Consider the following 15,719-nt stretch of genomic DNA (forward strand, 5'->3'; position numbering starts at 1 on the left):
GAGGAACTGGAGTGGTTGATGTCTGAGGAAAATGATGATGTAGTGGGTATAACAGAGACTTGGTTGGACAATAGCTATGATTGGGCGGTCAACATACAGGGTTATAGTCTAATCAGGAAGGATAGGAAAAAATGGAAAGGGGGAGGAGTTTGTCTTTATGTAAAATCGAGTCTGAAGGCCGCACTGCGGGAGGATAGATGGGAGGGAAATAATAATGTGGAGTCATTATGGGTAGAAATATATGTAGATAAAAATTTAAAAATTCTGATCGGGGTTTGTTATAAGCCACCAAACATAATGGAAGAGGCAAATAAACAAGGCAGGGGGGCTTTAACTATCCTGATGTATACTGGGAAACTGAGGCCTGTGAATCTCATAAAGGAAACAGGTTTCTGACTATAGCTAAAGAAAATTATCTGTCCCAAATGGTGCAGGGCCCAACCAGAGGAGGCGCCCTACTAGACTTAATATTAACCAACAGACCAGACAGAGTAACTGATGTGCATGAAGAAGGACACCAAGGAAATAGTGATCAAAATATAATACAGTTTAGCTTGTTCTTCAATAAGGGAATCTCTCAAGGGGCCACAAAAACAATGAACTTTTGAAAGGGATAATGTCCTCAAAAACAAGAATACTGACACTAAATGGGAGACTTAAAAATATCTTAAATTCTTACTGTAAGATATATTTGTGCTCAGGGCTCCCAACATGTACTAGTGACTGAAAACGTTTCATACATACCTGTACAAAGATCTTAACTCAGTATAGCGGTCAGAGGTGTGCCAAAACCGTGTAGGAGGGCATGCCTATAGAGGGCATACCCTATAGTAAAAGAATAAAATAAGGGAGGGTTGGGAGGGTTCCACAAACGTCACATACTCCCCACCTGGAGGAGAAGGGGGAGTTATATACACACAGATATGTCAGTAACAACAATCTACTGCATCCCCTGCCAACGTAGCAGGTACAAGAAAAGTACGTTCGATATAGCTGCTATGAAATGTACGCACAATATGAAATGCTGTAATCATGTATAATGTATGTATTGCAAGATGTGGAACGCACACCCAGCTAATTGTATATCTAGAGTAAAATATGCTAACCGTATGCCCAAAATAAAATGATAACCATATGTACAGAACAAAACCTGCTAACCATAAACACAGAATACAGCCAACCAAATGCACAACATCCTAACCGTATGAATGCTAGTAAACATATGCACATAATGAACATATACATACTGTGAAGGCTACGCACCTATGCACCGAGTAAAGCTATGAACGAATGCATAGAATAGATTACTATGACCGTATGCATGATAAATGCTGTGAACTAGTGCATGTACAGTATAAGTGCTGAGCATATGTACAATGTTAATGTAAAGAGTGCTATGCATGTACGAAATGCTGTGAGTGCATGTACAGCATAAACGCTATGTACAGTGAAATGCTACATATAAACAGTATGAAGAACATACATGTACAGTGAAATGCTACGTATGACCGATAAACTATGCTACAAGTGCATGTACTTTAAACTGGTACGAGCGTATGTACGGTAAATGCTACAAGTGTGTAAACACTATAAATGCTAGGACGCCTGCCAGTAGACTAAGAGCATATGTACACTATGAAAGCAATGAACCTATGAACAATAATGCTACAAGCATATAAACAATATAATGCTATGAGCGTATTTACAGCATAACTGCAATGAGCATATAAATAATCCAAAGGTCCGAGCATACCCACAGCACCGCACAAACTCTATGCACGCCACTACAATGACATACACCTGGCATACAACTAAAGTGAATTATACATGGTCTTCACCCTTAAATGATGTATGACATAAAACATGTTCTGCGGATCATATGTTTTTTTTTTTGCTAAGAGCGTATGACGCAAATAAATGCTGCAAGTGAGAATACAGAATAAAATCTACCAGGGTATGTACAGTATTAATGCAATGAGCATCTTAAACAGAATAAAGCTACGAGCATGTGAACAGCAAAAATGCCATGAGCGCATGCACTGCAAAAAACACTACATGAATATTATAACGATACACTTTATTTCGGAACTGTGAATTGCCACCATAGGGCTAAGTTCTACTGTAACCTCTAGCAGAGCCTGCTGTCTGTGCGCAGGAAATCAACCCCTGCTATTAAAGGACATCTGCAGCGCTCATACATAAAAAAAATCTGATAGCTCTTTCAAAGACCTTTCCAACGATACCTCATTTGTCAAATTTGGCCCATCCATTCTCTTGTAATTGCCACCTGTAGCAGTAAGCAGCCATGTCATAAAGACTACATTTCCCATGACTCCCTGCGCCAGCTTCCTGTTAGCTGCTGCTCTCTCTCCTCCCCTTCGCTCTCCGAAGTTTCCCGAAGCTAGAGCGGGGAGGAGCGAGGGCAGAGGCCGAGATCGCACGTCTGCAGGACATAATTAAGCCACGCCCCTTGGGTTCAGAAATCTCACTTCACACCCCCTGCTCTTACATTACACAAGAAGCAGGGGGAGAGCGGGGACGTATACAGCTCTGTACATAGCTCCATACACAGCTCCATCCCCCGCACACAGCTCGGTACACAGCTCCATCCCCCATACATAGCTCCATCCCCTCCCCCTGCTCTGTCTCCCCAGGACCTCATCTACCATGGGGAGGCTGCAGGTTTGCACGGGGAAAACACAGAGCGGGGGAGGGGAGAGAGGACGTCCATGCAGAGCTCCTTCACCTCCATAATGATGTGTGAGGAGGACAGACTGCACTGCATGGGGCTGAGGATTTCTGTGTGTGAAGGAGACACAGACTGCAGGGGAATAAATATCATACTGGGGATGATTTCTATGTGTGAGGGGGGGGGGGGACTCCTGAATGACACATGCTGGGAGTTGTAGTCCCTGTTATGTGTGTGTATGCCAGTGTTTCCCAACCAGGGAATGCTGGGAGTAGTAGTTTTGCAAAATCTGGAGGCACCCTGGTTGGGAAACACTGGTGTATGGACTACAACCCCCAGGAGACTACTGAGATACAATATAGGTGTTGGTGAACTACAACTCCCAGGAGGCTACTGAGATACAATAGAGGTGTTGGTGAACTGCAACTCCCAGGAGACTACTAAGATACAATAGAGGTGTTGGTGAACTACAACTCCCAGGAGACTACAGAGATACAATAGAGGTGTTGATTAACTACAACCCCCAGGAGACTACTAAGATACAATATAGGGGTTGATGAACTACAACCCCCAGGAGACTACTGAGATACAATAGAGGTGTTGGTGAACTACAACTCTCAGGAGACTACTGGCCGAGGCTTTCTTCCTTTACACACAACATGCTGTTTGACTGAATCCCATGACGCAAGAATAAAGGACAGGTAAATTTGTCAATGTTGAGAGGGGCTCAAAAGTGAGATGTCATCCTGGCTGTTGGTCATGCTGCCCGCTTCCATATGTTCATGCGTTTAACTGTAAGCAGTTGTGCACACACACAGGTAACTTTACCTTAATGGAAAGGGCTGACAAAATCCTAGGCGCCAGGACAAATTTCTCAATCGCCGTGGCAACTTGGCACCTGGGATTTGTGGAGCCCTTGGTTAAAAAAAGTAAAATCACAGATTATTTTAAATATAACTGTCAAAAAGAAAACAGCTGTTTTTATTGGTTGGGGTCTCAGTGTTTTAGTTTTCTAGCTTAGTTTACATATCTAGCACATACATTTTGGTGCACAGTTTTTTCATTTTAAGACACTCCCTTTTGCTAAAAAATGTGGTTCAGGGCATGTACCCAGTTTTGTGGCAAAGTTTTCTGGTGCAGATTGAATAATAAATCTGCCCTATACACATGAAAACCAATACATTAACTGGGTTTTGTTTACAGGTCAAATATAAATTAGGAAGAGACATAGCAGCAGATAACATAAGACTTTATTAGTCTCCATTGTTATAACAGCATAGTAGATTCAATCATTTGCAGTGTCCTGCCATAATTTTTTGATGAGATATTAATAACACCTTTCTCTACATGGAATGTTCATTGTATTTTCTTAGTTTTGTGATGTTCACATGATATTAATCGAATGTAGCTTGAAGAAGTGCTAGTCTATATAAACAGCCGACTATGCACTTTTTATGCCACATCAGTCACCAAAGCCTCATATAGCTTGTGACAAACCTAATGTGAACATTACCAAGGTACGTTGGTTGAGCTCTTGAGTATGACCCCAAGGAAATGAGGCATGTAATACAGCAAAGTGCACTCAAGAAGACCCTCATTCCTCACTAATGCCTCTACACTGCTCGGAGCAGTTTGTTTTAGAATTTGCCATTTACTAGGCAAATTGTTCAAATGGTTGAACATTACAAAGCTATAAAAAAATCTTTTATATTTGGATTCAAGTCAAAGAGAGATCAGCACAGCAAGAAACAGAGTTTCTAGTGAGTAAGGTTGTCTTGTGTCATTATCATACACAGTAAGACATTTTTTCCTAATTTTGTCAGTATCCAGAAACTGGATATCTGTCTGTTACAGTGTTTGTAGGGCCGTGGCCATTTGTAACCCCATTCACTTACTGAGAAGATGTCTCCTGGGAGTCATAAGATGTAGCCGTACTGTAGTCACTAATACAGTCTGCAGAGCCTATAGAGCTGGTATCTACCACTATATGGATGGTCACTCTGTGGGGAAATATTAGTCTGTGTATAGTGTTTTTTTAATTATAGTATTGTGGTGTTTTTAAGTCACTATGTGGTGGTCATGGTGTGGCAGTATTATTTGAGCAACAACACAATAACCTACAACTGTATACCAGCGTCATCAAGAGGATATAGGGGCAATAAGGAGGATATAGAGTGCCCCTACATTGTCTTGATAATGCTGGTATGACTTGTTTAACGGGGGCACACAAATATTTTATAATCTGTGGTCTTTGCAGAGTACTGCAGACTCTGTTTACTGTGCACCTATTAGGAGTTTGGGGGTTGTATTCAATTATAGGACATTTGTTGCCAACAATTACAATCTGTGCTGGTTACAAATACTTTTTATTTTTAAACTGGTCACAATAAAAGTTTTCACAAGTGGGCTAGTTACCTAAATAGGGGTTACTTACCCTGAGATTCCTGTTCAGCAGTTCTCTGCGCATTTTGCTGTATTATTTGGTTACTATATTATCCACTCAATATGTTGTGGTGTTATGTGGTCACATTGTGAGATACCGATTCAAGAACTTGGTCCCCTTTTGAAGATTGATGGGGTCCCAGAGGTCGGACACCCCATGATCTGACACATAAGTTATTAAGTTCTGGAACACCCCTTTTAACCCCTTAAGGACGCAGGACGTAAATGTACGTCCTGGTGCGGTGGTACTTAACGCACTAGGACGTACATTTACGTCCTGTGCATAACCGCGGGCATCGGAGCGATGCCCGTGTCATTGGCGGCTGATCCCGGCTGCTGATCGCAGCCAGGGACCCGCCGGCAATGGCCGACGCCCGCGATCTCGCCATTAACCCCTCAGGTGCCGGGATCAATACAGATCCTGGCATCTGCGGCAGTGCGCGATTTAAATGAACGATCGGATCGCCCGCAGCACTGCTGCGAGGATCCGATCATTCAGAACGCCGCACGGAGGTCCCCTCACCTTCCTGCTTCCGGCTCCCGGCATCTTCTGTTCTGGTCTGTGATCGAGCAGACCAGAACAGAAGATGACCGATAACACTGATCTGTTCTATGTCCTATACATAGAACAGATCAGTATTAGCAATCATGGTATTGCTATGAATAGTCCCCTATGGGGACTATTCAAGTGTAAAAAAAAATGTTAAAAAATGTAAATGTCAAAGTAAAAAAAATGTGAAAAATCCCCTCCCCCAATAAAAAAGTAAAACGTCCGTTTTTTCCTATTTTACCCCCAAAAAACGTAAAAAATTAATTTTATAGTCATATTTGGTATCGCCGCGTGCGTAAATGTCCGAACTATTAAAATAAAATGTTAATGATCCCAAAAAATGTTAATGATCCCAAAAAAAGTCCAAAATTGCTACTTTTTTTATACATTTTTTATATGCAAATGTGGTATCAAAAAAAAGTACAGATCATGGCACAAAAAATTAGCCCTCATACCGCCGCTTATACAGAAAAATAAAAAAGTTATAGGTCATCAAAATAAAGGGATTATAAACGTACTAATTTGGTTAAAAAGTTTGTGATTTTTTTTAAGCACAACAATAATAGAAAAGTATGTAATAATGGGTATCATTTTAATTCTATTGACCCTCAGAATAAAGAACACACATCATTTTTACCGTAAATTGTACGGCGTGAAAACAATACCTTCCAAAATTAGCAAAATTGCATTTTTCTTTTTAATTTTCCCACAAAAATAGTGTTTTTTGGTTGCGCCATACATTTTATGATATAATGAGTTATGTCATTACAAAGGACAACTGGTCGCGCAAAAAACAAGCCCTCATACTAGTCTGTGGATGAAAATATAAAAGAGTTATGATTTTTATAAGGCGAGGAGGAAAAAATGAAAACGTAAAAATTTAATTGTCTGAGTCCTTAAGCCCAAAATGGCTGAGTCCTTAAGGGGTTAAGAAGCCTTTTTTTTTTTTTTTACTCACTTGCTTTCTCCCTCCCCATAGACTATGCATCAGTTAGATCTTGCAGCCATCACAGGGGGTCTCAAGACTGAGACACAGTGAGATCTAAACTTTTAAGGATTTGGACAACATGTCAAAAGTTTATGTCAATGACAGTAATGCTTTAACCATGTGATATAAAGTCAATGAAGTGATTTGGTATTTTAGGCATTCGAATGAAGTCAAATAGACCAAAATAGGTTCAATAAAAAACAGGTTAATAAAAAATAGATGAGAAATGTGAATACTTCTGATATATAAGACATGACTCTGACATTATTGCATTAGACTTGCATTATATATAACTCATTGAGACTTACATTCTATTTTTAGTAGGATTTTGATTTTGTAAAGAAGCTGCTTTTGGTTTTGTCTACTTTTATGTTCGGCATACTAAGATCTTTGCTTAGCCTAAAGTATTATTCTAAGCAATTTGTGCAGCATTGAATTTGACAAAAAACGTGTGCTACCTACTGTTGCACTGACAAGGATGATTTTACCTCTTATGAATTCTCCTACCCACACAACTCTTCTGATTGTTGATTTATAGTTTTACATTTCTTTTCCGACACCAGGGCAGGAAGCCAGCTGGCCATAAATACAAGCTGCCAAGCCACTTCTTACTATTGAACAGAAATTTTCATTATACCCTAGCATTAAAGCATCATGGGAGAGTACAATGTGTGGTGTTACCCTGTCATTAACCTGTAGAGTAATATGTACCTATCTCAACAATTGAATCCATTCTCACATCTTTGGGACAGAGGTGCTGATTGGAAAGTATATGTATCAACATACTAACTACTTCATCTACATTGTTGTAATATTCATGGCCCTGGTTTGCAAGCTTGTCACTCACAGTCTTAGACTACATTTATATCTCCCATTTTCTATCTAGTTAACTTTCTGAAACATATAATTGTATGTGATGTATTAATTCCAATAGAAGTACAGTAGAAAATAGAAATACAGGTGTCGTATAAATAGTCTTTGGGGTTTAAAGGGGTATTCCAGGAATTTTCTTTATTTGACTATCCTACAGGGGATGTAAAGTTAGTGTCATTCATAATATAGTGTCTGTACCTCTGTGTGTTGGTTTTCTCACAATTCTTATGTGATTTTCACCCCAATATTTATTTTTAACAGCATACAAAATTACTGTTGTCTCAGATTTTTCCCAGGTTGCAATGCGGCCGAGACCTGACTCACTAGTCAGCTGATGACATGAGCCTGTCTGCTTCAATGGGTGGAAGGATCGCTTGGTAGGAGAGAGATCAATCTGCATCTAATGCAAAAGCTGTCGGCACCCTGATTGAAAACCACAGGTCTTTTGAATGGATGCAGCTCATTTATGTTTCAATGGGTGGGGTGGCTGATGTGTGGGAGGGAGGAAAATGGAATTATGTGATTTGTATTAAGAAAATGAAAACTGAAACAGGAAATACCAGTTCACAAAAAGCTAGCCACAGTATTATGGTAATCTCAGAAAATAGCCATTTAGCCCCAAGACAAGTTCAGATCCTTCCTAAGCATGTCCATTATTGTCTGTCAGGTACGTACTAAAATCACCCTATGGTGGATAACCCCTTTAATATAAAAAGATAGTGGGGGAGATTTATCAAAACTTGTGTAGAGGAAAAGTTCAGCAGTCGCCCTTAGCAACCAACCATATTGCTTTTTTAAAGCGTACCTGTCATATCACAGAAAAAAAAAATAATATATATATATATATATATATATATATATGTTACTCAATAGGTCATGCAGATGCTTTATGTGTCTTTTTTTATGTGTCTAGCTTCTGTTTTTTGCTCACAAGTCCCTCCATTCTAGGATACAAAGGATAGAGGAAATTGGAAGCTTGATATCGCGCTGCTGTAATAATTTGAAGGATGAGTTCAGGTAGGTTAAACTCTTTATTGGTATACACACAACGCGTTTCAGGGAATGAATATCCCTTTCATCAGGCCTGATGAAAGGGATATTCATTCCCTGAAACGCGTTGTGTGTATACCAATAAATGGTTTAACCTACCTGAACTCATCCTTCAAATTATTACAGCAGCGCGATATCAAGCTTCCAATTTCCTCTTTCCTTTGTATCCTGCTATGCACGCCGGTGATCGAGCGTGGGAAGCCGCTGCAGCTGTTTGATTAATTTCTCATGAGAAGTGTCAGTGTTGTGCCTGCAGATTGCACAACTTTACCAGGTGAGCACGGTCCGCACTGGCTACTAGCTTTACAATATTCTTGAGAATCTTCACATGGAAGCGCTCCTGTTTTTTTCTATACTCCATTCATTCTGACATCCAATGCTCAGGAAGGGGAGTGTCTGAGGCAAGCACTGAGTCCGCCATCACTCACCATACATTCACTTCCTCTCTGAGTCTGCTGTGCTATGCTGGGTCTCTTCCTACAACCAATGCAGTCTGATCTGTAACCCCCTCCTCTCTGTTTTCATACAGGAGTCTGATAGGAAAAAAGTGAACACAGAGGAGTGCTTGTCCCATCCTCACTTACTGGACTTGGTCCCAGTCTGCACTTCAGCTGGGACAAAGATGATAATGCAACTGGACAAGACCATGTTCTGGACAGTATGGGGACTCCTAGTGGTCTTTTTTATGAGTCATGATTTCTATACAAAAAAAGAGATACATTTTTATACTAAAGTATATTTAAAGGTGTAATGACTCATCCCAGTCTGGTCCAATGGGTTAAACTTTTATAGTTTCTGGCAAAGCTTGTAGTTGCTGTGGCAATGCCCCAGCCTATCCTGTCTGGTTTTCTCTAGCCAGTCCTGTGTCCTTTTTCAGTCCACACCCAACAGCTTGCCTATATAAGCCATCAGTGTTCCACTAGTCTGTGCCTGTGAAAGAAATTTTTTTCTGAAGCTAGCATTCTGTATTGTATTTTGCTATCTGGTATTCTGACTTTGGCTGTGTTTCTTGGATTAACCCTTTGCTTTCCGATTCAGCATCTCTCTGGTTCTCTCGGTTCTGACTTTGGCTTGCTGATTCTGATTTATCTGTTGGTTTGTTTGTCTCCCTCTGTGTTGTTAGTGTGTGTTTACCTTTTGTATCCCTGACATATTCCCTGACCTGTGACTGAGTATTTTTTTAGTTTGTTATTTTGACTTTAAAGTCACAGCACATAGATAGGCAGGGACTGTCTTCGTGGTTGTGGATCCGTCAGTTAGGGCAGATACGCAATAGGAAGGGACAAGGGTTGTGGGAAAGTGCAGGACCTCACCTTTTCCCTGTCTATACGTGACAAAAGTTTAGTGTTTTGCTAAGATATACAACATATGCACTTTTTTTTTTGCATTCTGCCTATTTAAGTTTTATGAAGGCCTCTGAAAAAAATAACCCTTTCTCTGCACAGGTTTGGTAAATGTCCCCCAATGAGCCTACAATGGAGAAGAGTTGATAAATATGTTATCCTGTTCACAAACAACTACATCCTGCACCAACTCCAATTTTTGGAAGAAGAAACATTTCCCTTGATCTGTCATTTGCAATACAATACCATCTGGCTGTGTAAGACTATGTTCACATGATGGAATTTCTGTGCGAGTCCCATTAATATCAATTCCGCAGTCTGCAGGAAGAATAGACATGTCTATAAGACCGCACATTTGCAAGCAGTCCTTTAGCCTGAGAGTTAACCATTCAACCGGCCCCATACCTAATGGACCATGTACACTATGGAAATTTAATGTGGAAATTTCAGCAGAAATTAAGCCCTGCATTTCAAAGTCGCATTGACAATGGGCTTTTCCGGGAGGTATTCCGCTGAAGCAATAAACATGTTCATTTTTTAGGCAGAATCTGGATCCACATGGAAAGTTACACCATTTTACGGACAAACATCTTTTTATGTTATATTTTTTTTAACTGTTTCTGTACGTTATATATCTGTTCTTTATCTCTTTTTTTTTTTTTAACTAAGCACCATAATTTATCAAACAACTTGTTTACCTTGTTATCCTGCAGCGGTTCCAATGGAAGACAGGTCCCCACGGTTCACTTCTATTAGAAGATGTCTTAATACACAGGTACAGGCTATCCCATTTAAAAAAAAGTGGTGTGTAGCATTGGTCTTCCTTGGTGTGTGCAGTGTGTATTTTGTTCAGTTTGTAGCCTAAATGAGGGAAAAGTGTAAAATTGAGTAGTGGGTTAGCATTTATGCCATCAGGGCATGAATGGCAGGCCTGCAGTCAAGGGCCTGGGGCCGCAGAGGGGCCTGGGCCCAGTGACCAACGCCACTTGCCGCTTCCACCAGGGACTTCCCTGGGCCCTGAAAATACTTTTTAGGACACAGGGTTGTCCTTGTCATTCCGCCACGTACCCGCAGCGAGATCAAACTATTGGAGGCTGCTGGGAGGCAGCGCACAGAGGCACGTCACTGATGTGCCTGCGTGTGCCCAGAGAGAAGGATCGGAGGAGGAAGACACACAACCGGCGGAAAGCCAGGATAGCATTACGGGAGAAGGGGAAAAGCAGGGCACTGTAGCACAGGACATGAGTTAGCAGGCGGGCACTGTTAATAAGAAGGAGAGAGCAGTCTCCTGGCACAGACTGCTGACCCACGGTGAGCCGGTGCCCCATGAGGGGCTCCTGTACCTGGCACTTGAAGAGCAGTGATGTCACTGGTGAGTTGAAAACCAGTACAGGGGGGCACTGGGGCCTGCAACTATACATGGGTGACAGGGGGCCTACAACTATACAGGGGACCTACAACTATACATGGGGGGCACAGGAGGCCTACAACTATACATGGGGGGCACAGTGGACCTACAACTATACATGGGGCACAGGGGGCCTACAACTATACATGGGGGGGTCACAGGGGGCCTACAACTATACATGGTTGCACAGGGGGCCTACAACTATATACAGTGGGCATAATGGTCCTACAAGTATAGATGGGGGCAGTATACAGGCCTACAGCTATGTATAGGGGCCTACATATATATATGGGGGCACAGGTGGCCCACAACTATATAGAGGGGGCACAGGGGGCCTACAACTATATATGGGGGTACAAAGGGGGCCTACAACTATATATGGAGGCACATAATGGGCCTACAAGTATATATGTGGGGACATAATGGGCCTACAACTATATATGTGGGAACATATTGGGCCTACAACTATATATGGGGGCACATAATGGGCCTACATCTATATTTGGGGGCACATAATGGGCCTGCAACTATATATATGGAGGGCACATAATGGGCATAAAACTATATATATGGGGGCATAAATGGGGTCTACAACTATATATATATATATATATATATATATACAACTATATAGAGGGGCAATGTACTGAAATGTTTGTCTGGCTGCTCTGACAGGTTCTGTGGAGACAAAATCTTGAAAAAAAAGGAAAGGTGAACGACTCTGATTAGAAAAGATGTCGCTTGTGAGTATCTAAATGTAGTTACTTATACTGTCAGCAGAGCACTTTCTGGTATCTACCTCTGTATGACCAAAACCTGTAGAGAGAAAAGTGGTGCTGTTGTCCATAACAACCAATCAGATAGCTTCTTTCATTTTTCAAAGGGTTTCTTAAAAATGAAAGAAGCAATCTAATTGGTTGTTATCGGCAACTGCACAACTTTTCTCAATTCCCAATTTTTTTAGGCGACTTGACAATAACCAGATTAGGGTATATTAGATTAGCGCACAGTGTTTAATTGCATCTGGGGATGGACTCGGACCGGCACTTGGGGGGTTGTCAAGCATTGAGCTGTGAAGGAGCCTGAAATTTCTGATAGCAGCCCTACTTATAGTCACATCCTCATTATACTGCCAGAAAGGGCTGTCACAATAGAAAGTCACATAAGAAACTTCTACCCTAACAAAAGAAGTGTGCTACATTATTTTATCATCTAATACATATATAAAAACTGGCAAGCATCCAGTGTATCTACTGCCAAAATTCTACACAGTACATATTCCCTTTAACAGCACCTTTATACAGAGATAATATATACAATACTCACTATTTCCTTGACGCAGCACAACATTGGAGAAACCCCAAAACAACATGTCTGTCTGCTTACATGCTTTGAAGATATTATTGTGATGCTGTCAAAATCCCAATCCACAAACAACCTCACATCACTTCTCACAGAGTTTACAGAAGTCAGTGTTCATATTGGAGATGGGAATTTATAACCTCAGGCAGATGTTGCCCTGTGCTCATAAATCAATGTAATTAGGATTAAAGAGTACATTGAGATATCACGAAAGTAGATCCTGAAAGGTGCCACCAAACACAATATCCTCTTGAATACAAAATTTTCATAGCAAACATTGCTTATTTCTATATGTAGCCTTCAATAGAAATTGTCAAGGGGGACCACAGATGATAATGAAATCCTTTGATGAGCAAGGCAAGAGTACAGTAAGCTCCTCACTATGCACTTATGTAATCTACATGTTTAGATGTCAAGGCAGTGCAATAACTAAGGATACCTGTTGTCAATTACATGCATAGACATATTTCTACAGTTAATGTTTTGCATTACACACAGTATATGAACAATATTAAATAAAGGAGATCTGTAGTATACATTTTTTCTAATTCCCTGTGCCTGGGCTGCAAAAAGTAACAAAACAAACTTTAACTTACCTTCTGAAGTTCCCCCGTTGTGCCATTATCGGTGTCTCGGTCCTCCTGTAATTGGCTGCTTCCTGGGAACAGCGAGTCATCCTGCGCTCAACGTATCACTGGCCGCATCGATGGGGGCTGGCTGCAGTGTGGCGTGGTGGGGGTGGCGAGTGCCTAGAAGCCGGTAGTGGTCTCCGCAGCCTGCAGTGAGCTCGCCCTTCTTGTAGCCACGGGACCTGAAAAGTACACAGAGGCTTTTATTAAAAAACAGATTAAAGAGTTCAACATTGGAAAGAGACATTTAGCCATCATGATGGGAGAGGATCCAGAGATGTTTACCCAAGAGGATATTGATAAAGCCATTGCCTATCTCTTTCACTCTGGATTATTTGAGAAGAGAGCCCGACCACTTATGAAGCACCCTGATGAGATTTTTTCAAAGCAACTGGCAAATCAGTGGGGAGAGGACAATCGTCCATTCCACTTTCTGTTTTACACTGGGAAGCAGGCGTTTTACTCACTGCACGAGGCACATGCAAAGTTTTTTTATCAATTCGTGCATATGGAGAAGAAGTTAGGAGAAAAGGATTGAGTGCGGAAAATGAAAAAAACAGTTGTAGACCTCTCTGGGAGAAGATGGGTGATTAAGGAAAAACTGGAGAACCTGCTCATAGAGAAGCTGTCTGACCAAGTCTACCTGTATTTCTTTTTTTTACAAAGGATGGAACGTTTGGTGAGCCTGCCACACAGCAGCATTGAGGAGGACTACATCCACAGATACTGCAAGAACCTTGAAATCCAGTCCAAAAAGCAGATGGTTAAAGGGGTTATCCACCATAAGGTGATTTTAGTATGTACCTGGCAGACAGTAATGGACATGCTTAGGAAGGATCTGCACTTGTCTTGGGGCTAAATGGCTATGTTGTGAGATTACCATAAAACTGTGGCTAGCTTTTTGTGAACTGGTATTTCCTGTTTGACTTTTCTTTTTTTTTTTTTTTACTACAAATCCCACAATTCCATTTTCCTCCCTCCCACACATCAGCCACCCCACCCATTGAAACATAAATGAGCTGCATCCATTCAAAAGACCTGTGGTTTTCAATCAGGGGGCCTACAGCTGTTGCATTAGTTGCAGATTGATCTCTCTCCCACCAAGTGAACACACCACCCATTGAAGCAGATAGGCTCCCTGTCATCAGCTGACTAGTGAGTCAGGTCTCGGCCACATTGCAACCTGGGAAAAATCTGACACAGCAGTCATTTTGTATGCTGTTAAAAATAGATATTGGGGTGAAAATCACATAAGAATTGTGAGTAAACCGTCACACACAGGTACAGACACTATATTATGGACTATACTAACTTTACAGCCCCTGTAGCATAGTCAAATAGAAAAAAAATCCTGGAATACCCCTTTAATCCTCTGCAGTATGATGAGAATGGAGTAGCGTTCAGCACAGGGTAAGGCAAAAGGAAAACAGCAGAGGCAACAGCTATAGTACTGGACCAGGGGAAAGGAAAAATTACTATAAATGGAAAGGAGTTTTTGAATTTTTTTTTACAGTACTTCCAGACAGAGATCAACTTATGTTCCCATTTCAATTTTTGGACCTACTGATGAAATATGATACAGAATGTACAGTTAATGAAAGTGGAATATCCGCACAACCTGGTGCCATCCTTTTGGCTATATCAAGGACCCTGCTCAGTTTTGTCTCTGATAGAGAGATTGAGGGTATGAGACAAGCTGGATTACTTACTGCAGATCCACACAAGAGGGAACGGAAAAAACCAGGCCAGGAGGGTGCCCGCAGGAAATTCACATGGAAGAAACGTTAACCTGCTGCACAGATATTGGAAGTAATAGCAGAAGTGAAAAAAATCTGACTGTATTATAGCTTAATTCTTTTGGGTCCTGTTCTGTTTACTATATTCATTAATGACCTTGTAGAGGGGTTGAATAGTAAAGTAGCAATCTTTGCAGATGATACTAAACTCTGTAAAGCAGTAAACACTATAGAGGACAGTGCACTGTTACAAATGGATCTAGATAGGTTGGAGGTTTGGTCTGGGAAGTGGCAGATGAGGTTCAACACTGATAAATGTAAGGTAATGCACATGGGGAAGAAAAATCCGGGCTGGGATTATGTATTAAATGAGAGAACACTTGGGACGACTGATGTGGAAAAGGACTTGGGAGTCTTAGTTAATAGTAAATTTAGCTGTAGTGACCAGTGGCGGGCAGCTGCTGCCAAGGCAAATAAAATCATGGGGTGCATCAATAGGGGTATAGATGCCCATGACAAGGAAATAATTCTACCACACATGGAATACTGTGTACAGTACTGGGCACCAGTGTAGGTGGAGCTGGAGAGGGTTCAAAGACGGGCAACCAGAGTAATACGGGGAATAGGAGGACTACAGTACCCAGAAAGA

The 15,719-nt window shown here is 41.2% G+C and overlaps 1 pseudogene; it reads left to right on the forward strand.

Moving 5' to 3' along the window:
* Window positions 1-4,360: 4,360 nt before the first annotated feature.
* On the forward strand, window positions 4,361-15,155 carry LOC130274564 (28S ribosomal protein S9, mitochondrial-like; annotated as a pseudogene).
* Window positions 15,156-15,719: the final 564 nt, after the last annotated feature.

Source organism: Hyla sarda, chromosome 5 (assembly GCF_029499605.1).
Source record: "Hyla sarda isolate aHylSar1 chromosome 5, aHylSar1.hap1, whole genome shotgun sequence".
Taxonomy (NCBI): Eukaryota; Metazoa; Chordata; class Amphibia; order Anura; family Hylidae; genus Hyla; species Hyla sarda.